Genomic DNA, 18,686 nt, shown 5'->3' on the forward strand with positions numbered 1-18,686 from the left:
CATAGCAGAGGAAGATCTGCGCTCTTAAGGAACTGGATTTCGAAAATATTTACACACGTCGACGAGATACACTTGCAGTCGTTGCTGTGAGCACGGGGTTAAGCCGACAGCGGCCAACCCGCATTCCACGTCGCGTCTTTCGTTTCGCAAGGAGCCGTCTCGAACTCGATATTGCGGCGGAGTTCCCATTTCACGGCTGGAGGTCGAGTTTCACCGATCGTTTGTCCGGCCGTGATAGGCTCTTGCCCAACGTCCGGATTCGTTCTGCGTCGCGCGTCTCTATTTCAGCCGCTGTCGTTCGCGCTTTCCCAGTCTGCCTCACTGGTCTGCTACTTGCCGTCACGGACACCTCGCACCAGCAACGGCAGCTTATTCAGCAGACTTGGCTTTCACCGTGGCAGCTAGGCATTCCTCATAGCTCTAGTCCCGAAGAAGAAAGACCCGAAATATATAACGAGGCATAGAGAAAGACTAAAAAAAAAAAAGAAAAAAAATCAAGCCACGTTCATAGGATTTCTCTACCTGGAAAAAGCATTCGACAATGAAATATGGCGCAAGGTATTCGAAATTCTGAGAAAAATAGGGGTAAGCTATAGGGAGAGACGGGTAATATACAATATGTACAAGAGCCAAGAGGGAATAATAAGAGAGGATGACCAAGAACAAAGTGCTCGGTTTAAAAAGGGTGTAAAACAGAGATGTAGTCTTTCGCCCCTACTGTTCAATCTCTACATCGAAGAAGCAATGACGGAAGTTAAAGATCGGTTTAAGAGTAGTGTTACGGTTCAAGGTGAAAGGATATCAGTTACACGATTCGCTGGTGAAATTGCTATCCTGAGTGAAAGTGAAGAAGAATTACATGATCTGCTGAATGGAATGAACAGTCTAATGAGTACAGAATATGGACCGAGAGTAATCCGAAGAACGACGAAAGTAATAAGAAGTAGAAAAAATGAGAACAGCGAGAAACTTGACGTCAGGATTGATGGTCACAAAGTAGATGAAGTTAAGGAATTCTGCTACATAGACAGCAAAATTACTAACAACTGACGGAGCAAGGAGGATATCAAAAGCAAACTAGCACTGGCAAAAAGGGCGTTCCTGGCCGAGAGAAGTCTACTAGTATCAAGCACAGGCCTTAATTTGAGGAAGATATTTCTAATCATGTACGTTTGGAGCACAGAATTGTATGGTAGTGAAACATGGACTGTGGGAAAAACGGAACAGAAGAGAATCGAAGCATCTGACATGTGATGTTACACACGTGACGAAAATTAAGTGGAATGATAAGGTATGGAATTAGCACGTTCTGCGCAAATCTGAGAGGAAAGGAATACGTGAAAACAGCGATAATGAGAATCGACAGGATGATAGGAGATCTGTTAAGATATCAGTGAATGACTTCTGTGGTACTAGAGGGAGGTGTAGAGGGCAAAAACTGCAGTGCAAGACAGAGATTGGAATACATCCAAAATATCATTGAGGACCTAGGTTGCAAGTGCTATTCAGAGATGTAGGGATTGGAACAGGAGAGCAATTCGTGGCGGGCTGCATCACACCAGTCACAAGACTGATGACTCAAAAAAGAAGAAAAAGGAAGAAAGATCGTATAAGACAGGTTAGACACCCAAGGCCATAGGTCTGTAAAGCAATGACTGCATCAAGCACATAACGTACGTGGTGGGGCCACAACGTTTGTCCACAACGTTCGCCAGCACAATGGAAGAGAGACTACCAAAATTAATCCTTTAATCTTGATCACAGACTTGAACTCCCAATAAAATTCCAGGTAAACTGATACCAAACAGACACCGGTCGGTCAGTTAATTAAGAAGTCGTTAATCTAAATTACAAATGAATACTACTAAATTAATTTTCCGAGCTCCTTAGGCACTACGGCGATGTTCTCTGCATAGGGGATCGTCAGTTGGCATTTCCCGTTCGCTTAATGTAGGAAACGCCCGTGGTGGCTGTTATTTCGAATCGCTGTGGCAGAGACATACGAAGTCTCGTGCGTTCTGGGAATTCGCTCCAGTTCGTGTCACTCAACCTGAAAGCAAGAACTAGCTCACTCCAGTCCGCCAAAACAGTAGGGTCAGCTAACCGTCAACTTTTGTTACGGTGGCTATAAGGACCTTTTCGTATACCGTGAGTGCGCAGTGTACAGTAGTTCGTCGACCGAGTAAGTAAACAGTCCAGGGAGCAGCTCTGCACCACATTTCTTTGCAGTTACTAAAGGCGTCAACATCGCAAGGTTCTTCGTACAATATGTAACATTCCCTCAGAAAAATTTATCAGTTACTGTAGTGGTTAACCTCTTACGTTATTTGATTTTCAAAGAGCTGAGCAGAACTGAACGTACTCACACATTTGTCTTTTTACTTATTCTGATCAACAATAAACTGACACACAATATTATTAGCGCAACCCAATCTGACTTTCAACAATCCCTACAAAAGAATGGCCCTGACTAACAATAACCTATACCTTTCATGAATCACTTACCTCACAAAAATCTTCGTTACTCGAACTACTGCAGTACAGCGAGCGCCAATACTCCCAGCTAAATAAAAGATTCTAACTACTGAAGGCACTAACTACTGATAGGCATAGTTAGCAAATGAAAGATTTTGATAGAGAACAAACAATGTATTTACCTTAACAATATCCAAAAGTCATCATACATATATCAGTTCATGATATACAGTATTACAAATTTACTCTTTCTGATGGACACGTGTCCAGATCGTCCGCTCTCAAAATTCTGTCATCTCTCTTCCCAAATCCACAACTGCTGGCAGCTCACTCCAACTGCGCAAGGCTACGCGCTGTTCACATCCAACTGCCCAACACTACAATAGCGAATATTCCAACAATGGCAACCAGCCACAGACTGCACACAGCACAGCCAGCGATTTTCATAGAGCGCTACGTGACGTTAACAACATTAAAACCTAAACAGCCTACTTACATAGCAAACAGCCTACTTACAAATAGTTCACCAGTTACTGCCATTTTGTAGGAAGTGTTATTTTCCATTATATTGGGAGCAACCTGGTATTAAGTACCCGCGTGTTGCTCGTGATTTGTACAATTACGAAGCAAGCTGCAACTGCAACAGTTGGCTCTGCGCTGTCGTTATATTTGCAGTGGTGCTGCAAATCGACATGTTGCGTGGTGAGCTCTTTTGTCCGACCACTGTTACTATGGCAGCATTCTAGACGCATTCTAAACGCATATTATTTCATTCTGCGCTCTCGCTAGGGGCTAGTGTGTACTTCTGTTCTTTTGACTTGTCCTGCAGCACGTCCATTGTTTATTAAGCGCCTGCTTCATTGCGAGTGATACGTTACGAAACTAGTGACAGGGCTACCTCCCCTTTATACATCCATTTCTGAATGCATTGCAAGACAATATTGACTTTCATTGGTCTGCAGCTTTCCCGCTCTCCCTTTAATCGTTTCCGTACCAGGCGACGAGACACCTGCTGGAGGGAATCAAGCCGACCCCTGGGACAGAAGATCATTAAATGACTGATCTTCTAGGGCACAATGTCAGTTGATACAATTAATTCAGACTCTTAAGAGAAAATGGCTCAAAAGGTTTCCACAGATGCAGTTGTTCTCCCAACCAACGCACCCGCTATAGATTGACAAAGGTATTGTGTGTATCGAGGTCGGAATTGAGTCTGACTGCGAAGTTATTGGGATGCGTAGTCATTTATAGAAATGCGACGCTTAGTGAAGTCGAAGTACACTGATAATGCACTTTAGTTGAAGACAGATTTAAATTACCAAGTATAGACCGGGACATCTATGAAATCATTGCTGGTGGTACGGCCAGACAGATCTGTCAAATAGTTCTGAACACATTTCCCTAGAACTCTCTAGAGAAGCCAGTACGACAACCCACACGCAACTGAAATGTTTTAGACCTTGCAGCTACAAACAGTCCTGAACCTGTTAATGGTGTCAGTATACAGACAGTGATTAGTGACGATAACGTCCTCATAAAGACGATGTTTACAAGAAGACTAGCAGAATTTTTTTTTTTTTTTTTTTTTTTTTTGCAGGAAAGAGCAAATAAACAATTTTTAGCTTCCTACATATACAGTAAATGACTTAGTCTCAATATGACGAACGTAGAAGAATTACGGACAAAGTTCAAACAATCTGTCAGTCGCTCTCTCCAGAAGTACATGCCGGCTACGAACGGTGAGGGCCCACCATCGTTTACGAACAAAATTAGAAAGATGGTGTATCGTCAGGAATGTCCCATGTAGTTGTGACGGCACGACTCTTGTTCACTGGACGTAGAACATATGTGGCAGGTAGGATGAGCAAAGACCTGCAACTGCTTGCCGATAACGCTGTAGTGTACGTGAAAGTGTCATCGTTGCGTCACTCAAGTAGTCTGCAGGATGACAAGAACGGAACTTCTATTTCGTGTGATTCGTTTCCAAATATGGAAAAATGTAAGTTGCCGCAGATAGTTGGGAGAAACAATCCAGTAATGTTCGAATACAGTATTAGTGTCATGCTGCTTGACACAGTCACATCGATTAAATATCTAGAAGTAATGTTGCAAAAATTATGAAATCGTAAGGACGTTAGTAGGGAAGGCGGAAGTTCGGCTTCGGCTTACTGGGAGAAATTTCAGAAAGTATAGCTCATCTATAAAGGAGAACGAGAATAGGACACCAGAGCGACCTATTATTAAGTGCTGCTAGAGTGGCTGGGAACCCCACCAGAAATACGGACCCCCCAGTTCTTATTAAATATTTGGGTAGTACATAAAGAAACTTGAGTATTTAGTTGGACCACTTTCTTCACACATGGTATCACGTAACATTCAGCCAGTGCGGACGGTATTTGCTTCGTGATCGATCTACCCGTTTTAAAATGGACTGTTTACCAATTGCCCGAAAGGTCGATATCGTGTTGATGTATGGCTATTGTGATCAAAATGCCCAACGGGCGTGTGCTATGTGTGCTGCTCGGTATCCTGGACGGCATCATCGAAGTGCCGGACCGTTCGCCGGATAGTTACGCTATTTAAGGAAACAAGAAGTGTTCAAGCACATGTGAAACGTAAACCACGACCTGCAACAAATGAAGGCGCCCAAGTAGGTGTTTTAGCTGCTGTCGCGGTTAATCCGCACATCAGTAGCAGACAAATTGCGCGAGAATCGGGGATCTCAAAAACGTTGGTGTTGAGAATGCTACATCAACATCGATTGCCCCCGTACCATATTTCTATGCACAAGGAATTGCATGGCGACGACATTGAATGTCATGTAAAGTTCTGCCACTGGGCACAAGAGAAATTACGGGACGATGGCAGATTTTTTTCACGCGTTCTCTTTAGTGACGAAGCGTCATTCACCAACAGCGGTAACGTAAACCGGCATAATATGCACTATTGCGCAACGGAAAATCCACGATGGCTGCGACAAGTGGAACATCAGCGACCTTGGCCGGTTAATGTATGGTGCGGCATTATGGGAGGAAGGATAATTGGCCCCCATTTTATCGATGGCAATCTACATGGTGCAATGTATGCTGATTTCCTACGTAATGATCTACCGATGTTACTACAAGATGTTTCACTGCATTACAGAATGGCGATGTACTTCCAACATGATGGATGTCCGGCCCATACCTCACGTGCGGTTGAAGCGGTATTGAATAGCATATTTCATGACAGGTGGATTGGTCGTCGAAGCACCATACCATGGCCCGCACGTTCACCGAATCTGACGTCCCCGAATTTCTTTCTGTGGGGAAAGTAGAAGGATATTTGCTATCGTGATCCACCGACAACGCCAGACAACATGTGTCAGCGCATTCTCAATGCATGTGCGAACTTTACGGAAGGCGAACTACTCGCTGTTGAGAGGAATGTCGTTACACGTATTGCCAAATGCATTGAGGTTGACGGACATCATTTTTAGCATTTATTGCATTAATGTGGTGTTTACAGGTAATCACGCTGTAACAAAAAAATATATACATATATATGGCTCTGAGCACTATGGGACATAACTTCTGAGTTCATCAGTCCCCTTGAACTTAGAACTACTTAAACCTAACTAACCTAAGGACATCACACACATCCATGTCCGGGCAGGATTCGAACGTGCGACCGTAGTGGTCGCGCGGTTCCAGACTGTAGCGCCTAGAACTGCACGGTCACTCCGGCCGGCTCACGCTGTAACAGCATGCGTTCTCAGAAATGATAAGTTCACGAAGGTAGATGTATCACATTGGAACAACAGAAATAAATTTTCAAACGTACCTACGTTCTGTATTTTAAATTAAAAAAAAACGTACTTGTTACCAACTGTTCGTCTAAAATTGTGAGTCATATGTGACTATTACAGCGCCATCTATCACAAAGGGAAAAAAACTTGTCCAACTAAAATATTCATATTTCTTTACGTACTACACGAATATGTAACAAAAAATGGGGTTCCCATTTTAAAAAACTCGGTTGATATCCGTTTGACCTATGGCAGCGCCATCTAGTGGGCCAACCATAGCGCCATCTGGTTTCCCCCTACAAGCTAAACAAGTTTCATTCTTTGCAGTTTTTTCGTTTGACGCTTGTTTCGTGAGATATTTGGCCCGGTCGCGATCAATGGACCACCCTGTATAGTGTCGTCTTTTTCGCAGTATAAGGATCCGTTTGTGTCTATAGCGGTCCGTGAATTATCTTTACAACCTTAAAATATAATAAGTTTAATGTTAATAACTCCTGATTTTCAACATGTGCCAAGAGATATCATAGGCATTTACTTTTTATATTTTCCAATTTTCACAGATTCGACGAAATATATGACCGCCACACGAAAAAGGTCAGTTCATAGAGACAGTCAGACACACAATTGCAGTGAAACTTAGAGACAGTTCGGGAAAGTAACCACCGTCTCAGTCAACTATTAACATTGTCGGCCTGAAACTGCCGGTACAGGAATGCGACCTTTATTATTAATATAATTCGCCGAATTTTATAAAATCTGAGTAATCGCAAAAGAACAGGTAACAGTGGTTTTTTGGTGCATTTATTCCAAATGAAATATTGCAGGCTATATCCATTTCATAGCAAAATTAACTCCTTCAGCTTGTCGTAAGAAAGACGACCAGAATATCAATTCTTTAAGTTGAAATTATATGTAACATATTTTGCTTCGTCAATGTATGAGTGTTAACAAAATTTCAAAGTTTATTTTTGCTATGAAATGGAAATCCGATGATGGGCAGAGCCCGAAACATGTACTCAGCTTTTCCAAAATCCAGTCAATTGCCAGCCGGAGTGGCCTTGTGGTTCTAGGCGCTACAGTCTGGAACCGAGCGACCGCTACGGTCGCAGGTTCGAATCCTGCCCCGGGCATGGATGTGTGTGATGTCCTTAGGTTAGTTAGGTTTAATTAGTTCTAAGTTCTAGGCGATTAATGACCTCAGAAGTTAAGTCGCGTAGTGCTCAGAGCCATTTGAGCCATCCAGTCAATTTTATAAGCGCTCGCTTACGTTATTTATGAAAGCAGCTGGAGTTCTCAACAGACAGGTGGCGGCTGAGCCATCTGTTTCTGATACCATAAAAGAGTTGGGCACGCCACGATCAACACTAGACAAAATCTTGCATGAAACGTTACATATTTACGCCTTCAGGGTGTGACTTCAGACACTAAAGGCGACGGACAAATTTCAGCACGAACGCTTTTCAGCGGATGTGCTAGTCAAGACTCACGCAAACAATGACTTTTTTGTAAAAGAACTATTTCCACGGCGAGTCGCCTTTTCATGTTTCCGGCAAAGTGATCTTTCATGATTGTATATTGGAATCAAAGTGTCTGTGTGTTACAAGTGAAAAGGAAGCAGACTGTCGCAGCGTCCATGTGTGATTCGGACGTATACACCATTGCAGTGGTCCATTCCTTCCTAGAGCTTTTGCGGTCAATGGTAATGTTTACACGAACATGTTAGAAAAGTCTGCTGTACCGCATTTGTAACACCTGTACCCGACGATGTATTTCAGCGGGATGCATGATGTCCATCGCAGAAATCTCCCCAGTCGCCTCTGCGAAAAGGTTAGTTGCTACCAAGAATTCAGAGGACGTGATGCTATGAAGGCTGTGCCGTATGCTCCTGCGGTTTGATTGTTCCGGTGTAGTGTGTTCGATCTCTTTCGATTCGCTTTGCGGAGCGCGGGTTGGTGCCCCCTCTGGGATTCCGTGCGGGAAGCCGAAAGGGAGTCTCGGGCAGAGAGAGACCAGCGGGCCTGGGCGGAGCGACGCCGGAAGATCGCAGAAGTCGCGTCGGCAAGTGGTGTGAGTGCGGCAGCTGCACTGGGGCCGGCCGAGCAGCCGAAATGGAGGTGCTGCAGTCACTCGCTGTGGTTCGTTCTGTTTAAGAGTTCAACCTTCCTCACGCTGTGGCTGCGGGCTGGTGTTATTCTGGCCATTACCTTATTAGCGGCATTTGGATTAATATTGTTAAATGCGAGCTGTTAGTTTGGTGCATCTTCATCTGGTGGAGTTACAGCGAGACTTCTTTCTGTCGTATTCTGGCTTGCGCTGCTGAGCAGTGAGTGTTCCCACGTCGCGTGTCGGAATACTGACTTGTTCCCTGGTTGATTTACGTATTAACTGGAGTGCCTATGTGGGCGTGTTTGCTAAAATTGTTCAAAAATGTTCAAATGTGTGTGAAATCTTATGGGACTTAATTGCGTAGGTCATCAGTCCCTAAGCTTACACACTATTTTACCTAAATTATGCTATGGACAAACACACACACACCCATGCCCGAAGGAGGACTCGAACCTCCGCCGGGACCAGCCGCACAGTCAAAACCGTGTGCCGGATCGAGACTCGAACTTGGGACCTTTGCCTTAAATTGTTGCTGAAGTGTTTCACAAACCCCTTACTTCAGTGTCTTTAAATTGCATTTCAGTTTGTTACTGAACTTATGTCAGCTAATGGACGCCCAAATTGTCACGCTAGTCAAGTAAAGTTTAAGTCTACTGTGACACCACTGTTTACCTGTTGGATTAAAATTAATTCAATCCTAACCACAGCTAGGAATATTTCAAGGCTAATTGTAAGTGCCGTGTGTGTTTGTTTTTTTGTCCTTTTCTCTTACTCACTACTGTTGAGTGTTAAACTGTTTTGGCAACACTTTTGAGGTCATTTCATGGTGTGGTTTTAGAAAGAGTTCTGTGGGTGCTGTTGTTAACGGCTCCTGTTGCAACGGGGTTTTTGGCCCACACATCTATCGCACGCCAGGGGTTTAGTGCCAACTGCCAACAATGTGGTAATTTGTTATCAGTCCTTTTCGAATCACCGTCTGGCCTACGACTATTGATGGATTTCTGTGGTAGAATTCAAATGGAGGCACTGTCTTGTTAACTTGTCTGAACTGAATGTGCTTGCCTTGTAAAACAGTTCATTACTGATTCTCAGTAGTTTAATCAGTGGTAGGGCGCTCGTTATTCTGGACCAGACTGTACCTGCCATTAATTGCATTGTCTTGGTAAATCGGTGTGCTACGTAAGATTATAATTCAAGCGCCATTGTGGGTAATATTTACCGTTTAACTATATGAGTTGGTTCTGTGAATCACTGTGGCACACAAGGTCACGTAAGACGGTGCAGTAGTGTGCAGATATTGCTATACGTCTGTGATATTATTTCCTGTAAGCCATTGTGCCCATTATGTTATGTAAGGCTTAAATACAGTGACTAGTTTGGTAATTTTATGTGTTTCGTAATAACATTTTACAAGCATTAAAATTTTGGGAAAGGTATAAATCTCATATTTGCAGATTGTTTGATGTTAGATAACTCGTTGATGATTCATGTTAAATCAGCCAATGTACATTTAAATTGAACAAGTTATAGGTCAATATGTTGTTACCAGTAACTTGCATGAATTTTCTTGCGTAATAAATTAAAATTTATATTCTATCCTCAATTTGTTGCTCGGCCTTCCACTCAAGCAGCCACTGTATCCTGCTCCAAACCATATCAAAGGCAAGAAGTCAGGATGCTATCATTCACTAGCATGGTTCCAGTTGTAATGTAGCAGACAGACGTTCCTGAAGTGTAGCGTTACAGAAGAGAAAAAAAAAGTCACAGAGCAAGCTCGGGGGGAAAAATTTTTGCGACGGTTTGGGTAGGTGTTGGCGTTGCTCGCAGATTTTACCGCCAGCGGCTACAGTTCGTACTAAGTTAGCAGCGGAAAATTCACTGTTGTTACTGGGCACCGACGACATTCCTTAACCAACTACAGAGGTCTCATTCCTGTAAAATGTCAAAGTCGTAATAAGAAAAGTAAATTTAGTTATTAGATCGGCCGCCCACTGTAAAATGTCGTCTGGATTTAGTCTGTTATGCTGTGTGCAGCAGGCAGAACCACTGAGGTCTGCAGATAGACAGGTCATCTCTGACGTCATATTGTCTGCGTAGTTTTGTTTTAACTTGCCACAGTTAATTAATTTTCCTTCGAAATGTTTTTTGCCTGTTATGTTCTCCACCATTTTTCTGGTCGTAATTCTCTAGGTTCAGGATGAATGGAATATTCGAATGTCTGGTATTTTTGTATAGTACGAAAATAGTCAGCTTATTTTCGTACTGAAGTACGCAAAACGGCTAAATGGCTCTGAGCACTATGGGTTTTAACATCTTAGGTCATCCGTCCCCTAGAACTGAGAACTACTTAAACCTAACCAACCTAAGGACATCACACACATCCATGCCCGAGGCAGGATCCGAACCTGCGACCGTAGCAGTCGCGCGGTTCCTGACTGTAGTGCCTAGAACCGCTCGGCCACCGTGGCCGGCTAACTACGCAAAACAACACACATTTGTTGGTTGAGAGATTCTGAGAGGTCGTTAAGCCAGTTATTTAGAAACATATCCTAGACACACACTCACGTTTGTTATGCTTGGTTGTGATAATAACCCACGATCATTAAAACCATTAAATATTATGAAATACATCAGTTACAGTTTATCACTAGAAGATAGATCCTAACTGCTTCAGTTTTACAGGGCGTTTGTGCGATTCCGTCTTCATTATGGGGGGCATCGTGTGTGAGTCTGTAAGACCGTTATATTTAGATATGAGATCCTTAGCTTTACTTACTGGTTTCTAGAATTTACTTTCCCTTTAAACGGAAAGAAATACTGCGCAAAAAGTTAGCAAGTATGAAGTCTGACGAGGTTCGGTGTAATCTGTTAAGTTTGCAGAAGGATTCTATATGCTGCCTTCTTCAATTTAGACTGGCAACGAAGGCAACACATATTAAGGATGGTACTGTAGACAATATGGCTCTGTCAGTTAAAGCTGCGATACATGAAGCGACGTTTGGCGCTCTGCGAGAGAAAACAAGATTGCTATTCATGGTGCTATGAGGAAAGCAGACAAACTGGTTGAAGATGAAAAAGGGGGCCTATAATAAATGGCTGATTTTTCGGCTTGATGGAGAGCGTAAAACGTATGGAGGTGAAAGGAAAGAAGAACAAAGGACCATTGCTAAAGCTAAAACTGAGGCGAGGCAGAAATTGAGAGGATTGAGAAGAAATGTTTGACGCTACTAGAGCAAGCAGAGCGATAATGAAGAGGATGGGGTAAAAAACAAAGATAGTCCTGGGATTATTCTAATAAGCATGAACGAGTGGATAAAGTATAAGCAACCGTTGCTGAAGGGGAAGAAAAAGGAAATACAAAGAATATTAAATTTTGTGGAATGGGACGAACATTTACGTACATGACAGAAAAAAATTTGTAAAGTGGTGAAGATACGAAAAATTAAAAATCACTGGGTCCAGAAAGATTGAACACGTAGTTGATAAAGGTTGCTCCTGCGGTTGTGTGGAATATTTTGGTCCAATTGTACAATAATTATTTGGAGGAGGGCGGAGTTCCCAAGGAATGGAAAAAGGCTGTTGTTCCTTCGGTCTGTAAGAAAGGAAATCGGCAAGAGTGTGAAGTTACCGGGATACAAGTGTGATGCTGTCACTAGTACGACTATAGGGGAGAATCTTAAAAGAAAGAATAAAGATGGAAGTTACAATATCTGAAAAATAGAATAGTTTTAGACCTAGGCGCTCATGTATTCATTGAATATTCACGTTACGGAATCTAATAGAGAAGTGAACTGCCAGGGCGATACAGACCTATCTAGTCTTGGTGGATTTGCAGAAGGCCAATGATATGCACAAATTTGCGGACACATATAAATATTAGGCCGCGCGGGGTAGCCGCGCGTTCTGAGACACGTTGCCAAGGTGCGCTCGGCTCCTCCCGTCGGGGGTTCGAGTCCTCCCTCGGGCATGGGTGTGTGTGTGTTTTTCAAATTTTTATAAAAAATACTGGCGTGTCCAGTATCATCTCAAAGCAGTCGAGCAGTGCTGTGAGTGCTGTCTAAGTAGGAAATTAAGTATCATCCGAGTTTCCTGTTACAGAAGGACTACGCCAAGAGTGTGCTATAACACCGACGCTATCTAAAATCTATGTGGAGGAAGCATTTACAGCCCGGAGAAGCAAATGTGATGGCATGAGAGTCCCTGTAGGGAACGAAATACCGTACTCACTTCATCTCCCCCGATGATAAGGTCATCGTAGCAGGAGACAAGGATGTTGCTGACAAGGGAACCTCCCCATCGCACCCCCCTCGGATTTAGTTATAAGTTGGCACAGTGGATAGGCCTTGAAAAACTGAATACAGATCAATCGAGAAAACAGGAAGAAATTGTGTGGAACTATGAAAAAAATAAGTAAAATGTACAAACTGAGTAGTCCACGTTCAACATATGCAACATCAAGGACAACATGAGTTCAGAAGCGCCGTGGTCCTGTGCTTAGCGTGAGCAGCTCCGGAAGGAGAGGTCCTTCGTTGAACTCTTCCTTCGAGTGAAAAATTTTAATTTTTGTTTTCAGACAAATTCAGTGTTCAGGCACTCACACATAATCAACTTCGCTCTCCAAAATTCCAGGACATGTTCAGATTTGCTTGGAGATATGTAGGATTTGACGGTCTACACATGGAAAAATTTGAAAACGTTAAAAACATATGTTTTGACAGAGCACAGAGAAAACTGTGCGACTGTGAAACTGTTGCATTCATTTATTGCAGTTTATGTAACACACACTTATGTTTTCATTTTTTTTATGAGAGTGATTATCAGATACACAAGAAAACCTAAATCGGGCAACGTAGAAGAATCTTTTCACCCATTCGCCAAGTGTGCAAGTTAGGTGGGTCGACAACATATTCCTGTCATGTGACGAACATGCCGTCACCAGTGTCGTATAGAATATATCAGATGTGTTTTCCTGGATCAAATGTTTTCGGTTCCCATTGGAGAGGCACGTCCTTTCGTCTACTAATCACACGGTTTTGCGGTACGGTCGCAAAACACAGACACTAAACTTATTACAGTGAACAGAGACGTCAATGAACGAACGGCAGATCAAAATTTTGCAAAAATAAAATAAGTAAACTTTTCGCTCGTGGGAGGACTTGAACCAAGTACCTCTCGCTCCGCAGCTGCTCACGCTAACCACGGGACCACGGCGATCCTGTGCTCGCGTCATCCTTGAAGTTGCTTATGTTCCCTATGGACTACTCAGTTTGTATATTTTGCTTATTTTATCATAGTTCCACACAACTTCTTCCTGTTTTCTCGATTTAACTGTGTTCAGTTTTTCAAGGCCTATCCACTGCGCCAAATTATAACTAAATCTGAGGGGGGTGCGATGGGGAGGTTCCCTTGTAAGTGTTGGGTGATCAAAAAGTCAATGCAAATTTGAAAACAGAGTAAATCACGGAATAATGTAGATAGAGAGGTACTAATTGACAGATATGCTTGGAATGAAATGACGTTTTATTAGAACAAAAAAAAAAAAAAAATACAAAAGTTCAAAAATGCCCGACAGATGGCGCTTCATCTGATCAGAATAGCAATAATTAGCACAACAAAGCAAGACAAAGCAAAGATGATGTTCTTTACAGGAAATGCTCAATATGCCCACCATCATTCCTCAACAATAGCTGCAGTCGAGGAATAATGTTGTGAACAGCACTGTAAAGCAAGTCCGGAGTTATGGTGAAGCATTGGCGTCGGATGTTGCCTTTCAGCATCCATAGAGATGTCGGTCGATCACGATACACTTGCGACTTCAGGTAACTCCAAAGCCAATAATCGCACGGACTGAGGTCTGGGGACCTGGGAGCCCGAGCATGACGAAAGTGGCGGCTGAGCACACGATTATCACCAAACGACACGCGCGACAGATCTTTCACGCGTCTAGCAATATGGGGGGGGGGGGGAGCCCCATCCTGCACAAACATCGTACGTTCCAGCAGGTGTTTAACAGCCAGGCTGGCCGGCCGCGGTGGCCGTGCGGTTCTAGGCGCTCTAGTCCGGGGCCGCGCTGTTGCTACGGTCGCTGGTTCGAATCCTGCCTCGGGCATGGGTGTATGTGATGTCCTCTTAGGTTACTTAGGTTTAACTAGTTCTAAGTTCTAGGGGACTGATGACCACAGCAGTTGAGTCCCATAGCGCTCAGAGCCATTTGAAACATTTTTTCAGCCAGGCTGGGGATGATGCGATTCTGTAACATATCGGTGTACCTCTCACCCGTCACGGTAGCAGTTACTGACGTTTTGCTGTCCAGGGCCATCTGTCGGACACTTTGTGAACTTTGTTTCTTTTTTTTGTTTCTAATAAAACCCCATGTCATTCCAAGCATGTGTGTCAATTTTTACCTCTCTATCTACATTATTCCGTGGTTTATTAAGTTTTCAAATTTATACTGACTTTTTGTTCACCCGGTACATACAGCCGAAATTAAAAGATCAATCTGAAAGATGAGGCCTCACTATGAGCATGATAAAAACCGAACATCTGAATATTAGCCACAATTCCATAGGGATCTGGAGCCAGTAAGGCAAGGGGACGTAGGTCTTTTAAGTGTCCAGGGGTTACAGCGTCATCATGCGATGATGCCATTAATAATAAAACAGGGCAAGACAAGAGGGCCGTACGACAACTCTATCCTTTGGAATAACAAAATAACGAAAAGTACCGAATAGGTGATAGAACTCTCAGTCGTTGAGAAGATCGCTGCTTGTAGAACAGGAACTTGATTAATAAATAAGCGTCAGAGAAACAAGTTGTTCGAGCTAGAGATGGACTTTTGCAGGTGACGTTGTGGCACCTCCAAGTTGTATTGTGTGTCAAATACCAATATATGAGAGCCTATAGGTGTCGATAAATCAATAATAGACATCGAAGATATGAAACATCTAAAATTGTATAGACATTTAGAAAGGGTGGGTAACAGTCGATGGCTAAAGGAAATGTGGAAGCGAACCGCAGCGGAAAGAAGAAATCGTCGACGACATAGGAGGAGATGGGACAGAGAGATCCGGGACCTCATGGATGTCAGAGGACACCAGGAAGGAGACTGGCTTGATCGGATGAATTAGAATACAGGAAAGAGAAGCGGTGGCAACCGTAGAATACTCGCAATGTAATGATGATCCTTACCAACTTGTATTAATAGAAGATACAGAGGAGACACGAAGAAGGCCGGCGCGTTTCGTCACGGAAATTCTTAGATGGTGTGACGACGTTACGGAAATTTTCAGGAAACTCATGTGGCAGATGCTGCAAGAGACCAATTTGCACCACGGAGAGTTTCTCTGATGGAATTCTGAGAGGGTATATTCCAAATAGAGTCAGGTAAATATTACTTACTTCCACATATGGCTCCTGTAACGACCACAACGCAAAAAAATCAGAGAAGTTAGATCTCATATCGACGCTGACGGATAATCATTCTGTTCGAGCACCATTCACGAACAGGACAGGGAAAGACGGGAAACCAGCAGTGTAAGAAGTACCCTCTGCCACACAGTAACGGCACTGGAGTCTATAAGTTAAGGTTCCAATGCCTTGTCGTGGTGGATCTGGAAGGGCACAGAACTTTGCTTCTTTTAAGTAGTGCTTTGATATGAGCTGTCAGAACGAATCAAGTGTTACGTCATCTTTCCTTATAGCAAACGACTTTTCAATTTATAAACATGAGACGAATACGGATGGTGAGACGGAGCCTTTCTCCATTTCAACGAGTTTAAATATATATTTCATTGAGCGCGGAGAAAGTATCCCTGCTCGTTATGTAACTGATTTCCTACCGTCCTCTAAGTAAAGACGTTTTTCTTGGCTATAATTTTTTTTCTTTTGCTGCGTCCTGTATTTCAATTACACTTTCTACCTTTCTTCTTTTTGTACTTTTGACGCTACAAGATAATTATTTTCTTCGTTGTGTTGAGCTATTTAATAGACAGGCTTCCTTAGATTCTGTTATGTCATTTGACAGACTATTTTCCTGTCTCTTACGCAACAAAGTTACCTCCTGTCTTAATATCGTTACACTTCCCTGCGCACTCTTAAGCAATAGTGTCTCTCACGATCCACATGTTTTACACATGTGGCAAGAGAATCGTGGATAACGAAGTATGTGAAAGAGAACTAGGAGTGTGCAGTGATGGCAAACTATCAAAAGCAATTAAGGTATCAACGATGATGTCTAAACGTCGATGATCGGTAACAGTTGATCTCAAAACATATAAATTGCTAAACATTGACATTAACTGACTAATGAATGGAATGACGTAAGAAGTAACGTAAAAATCCACTTAAGGACATGTTTGTTAATCAATAAGTTCAGCATAAATAAGTTGTAAATATCCCACAACTGTCTGTCTGTTGATTGTGAGACTAAGATTTTCGAAAGCTGTTTCTTCTTCAGCAGAAACACATCCAGCTTATTAGAAGTCTAAACGATTCTTGAAATTCCTGCAACCTGTCCCTTTTGTTTTGTTCGTAATTGTTTTTTTTTTTTTTTTTTTTTTTGTTATTCTATTGCCGGTTTCGAACCGACTAGCGATTCATTCAGATAGTAAATATTTATTAACTGTCTGCATCAGTGTGTGAGCTGTGTAGCTGTGGCAATATATATAAAGAAACACGTAAGCACTGGGTGTGGCTAGAATATTTCACATTATGAGATAGATTTTGTTCCTTTACTTACGGTGATTAGTATCCGTTGGTTGGATGCTGATGTACATAGTATTCTGGAAAACATAATGAATGTTTCCCAGTGACGTTAACTGTACTGCATTTAACTCACTTAGCCACAGATAACACGTTCCATATGCTTTGAAAAATGTAAGTAAATCAAAGAGTATGGCTGAAGTTACGTCAAAGGGTTTGCGTTAGGGCAGAGCTCTTGTAGTATACACTAGTGTCAGTAAGAATGTATCTATTTTCGTTATTGTAAAATAACATGTAGTACTATAGCAAAAATAACATGTGATATTCATAAAATCTGTTAAAGAATGAGTTTTGAAGATAATACAATTTTAGCACTGTAATTTCGATTGACATTTAATTTGTCTTGCGTTTAGCTAACATTGATCAACACTTACGAAATTAACAATAAACATCTCAGCATTACTCTTCTAAAGAAATAATGAACTGACTGTTAAGCTGGGTGGTATGTGGGAAGAGGAGTTGTGTGTGTGTGTGTGTGTGTGTGTGTGTGTGTGTGTTTACTAGAAGGAGAAAAAGAGTGTTGAGTAGGTGTGGCAATGTGGGAGAGAGAGTAATTTCAAGAAACCTTTATTCGTCCGCAGCTCGTGGTCGTGCGGTAGCGTTCTCGCTTCCCGCGCCCGGGTTCCCGGGTTCGATTCCCGGCGGGGTCAGGGATTTTCTCTGCCTCGTGATGACTGGGTGTTGTGTGATGTCCTTAGGTTAGGTTTAAGTAGTTCTAAGTTCTAAGGGACTGATGACCATAGATGTTAAGTCCCATAGTGCTCAGAGCCATTTGAGCCAAACCTTTATTCACGAAAGTTCTAGTATTCCTCATCCACAATGGATAAAAGTTTTATGAAGGCCCTTTCGGAAGCTCACGATATGGGTACAGAGCTCATATGATCACCTATATTTTTTACATATTTGGCTAGGTGCCAGCAGTGATACGATATCATATTGCTGATGAATCAGTCAAATTCAAATGAATTTATTTGTTTGTGAAGAACAATTGTGCTATATAAGACACTGTAAATACATATAAAACTACGCAAGTATTTTGTATATAGGTTATATACATACATAAACGTAACTGTTCTCCATACCACATACCTAATATTGCCACGTAGATGAAGGTGTAATTAATGAATGACGAACACTAACTTCACTTAACGAAGGTTTATTCAGCTCTTGTACATAGGAGAGCGCGAAACGAACTGCCTCTGGCCAGAACACATACAGTATACAGGGTGTCCCAGCTATCTTGTCCACCCAAAATATCTCTGGAACAATAACAGCTATTGGATAACGACTTTCACCGGTATCAATGTAGAGCTGGGGCCCATGAATGTACATATTTGGAAACATTCTAAAACGAAAGCATATGTGTTTTTTAACACAAACTTATGTTTTTTTAAATGTATCTCCTATATTTTTTCTTCAGCAATCCATAGCATGACAAAGCACATACACAATGGCATTGATTGCATCGCAATATTCCCATTACATCCCAAGATATTGAGACGCGAAGTAGACGCTTGAAACACCCGACATGCGCTGCTAGCGCACGTCCTGAGGCTCA

Source organism: Schistocerca piceifrons, chromosome 3 (assembly GCF_021461385.2).
Source record: "Schistocerca piceifrons isolate TAMUIC-IGC-003096 chromosome 3, iqSchPice1.1, whole genome shotgun sequence".
Lineage (NCBI taxonomy): Eukaryota > Metazoa > Arthropoda > Insecta > Orthoptera > Acrididae > Schistocerca > Schistocerca piceifrons.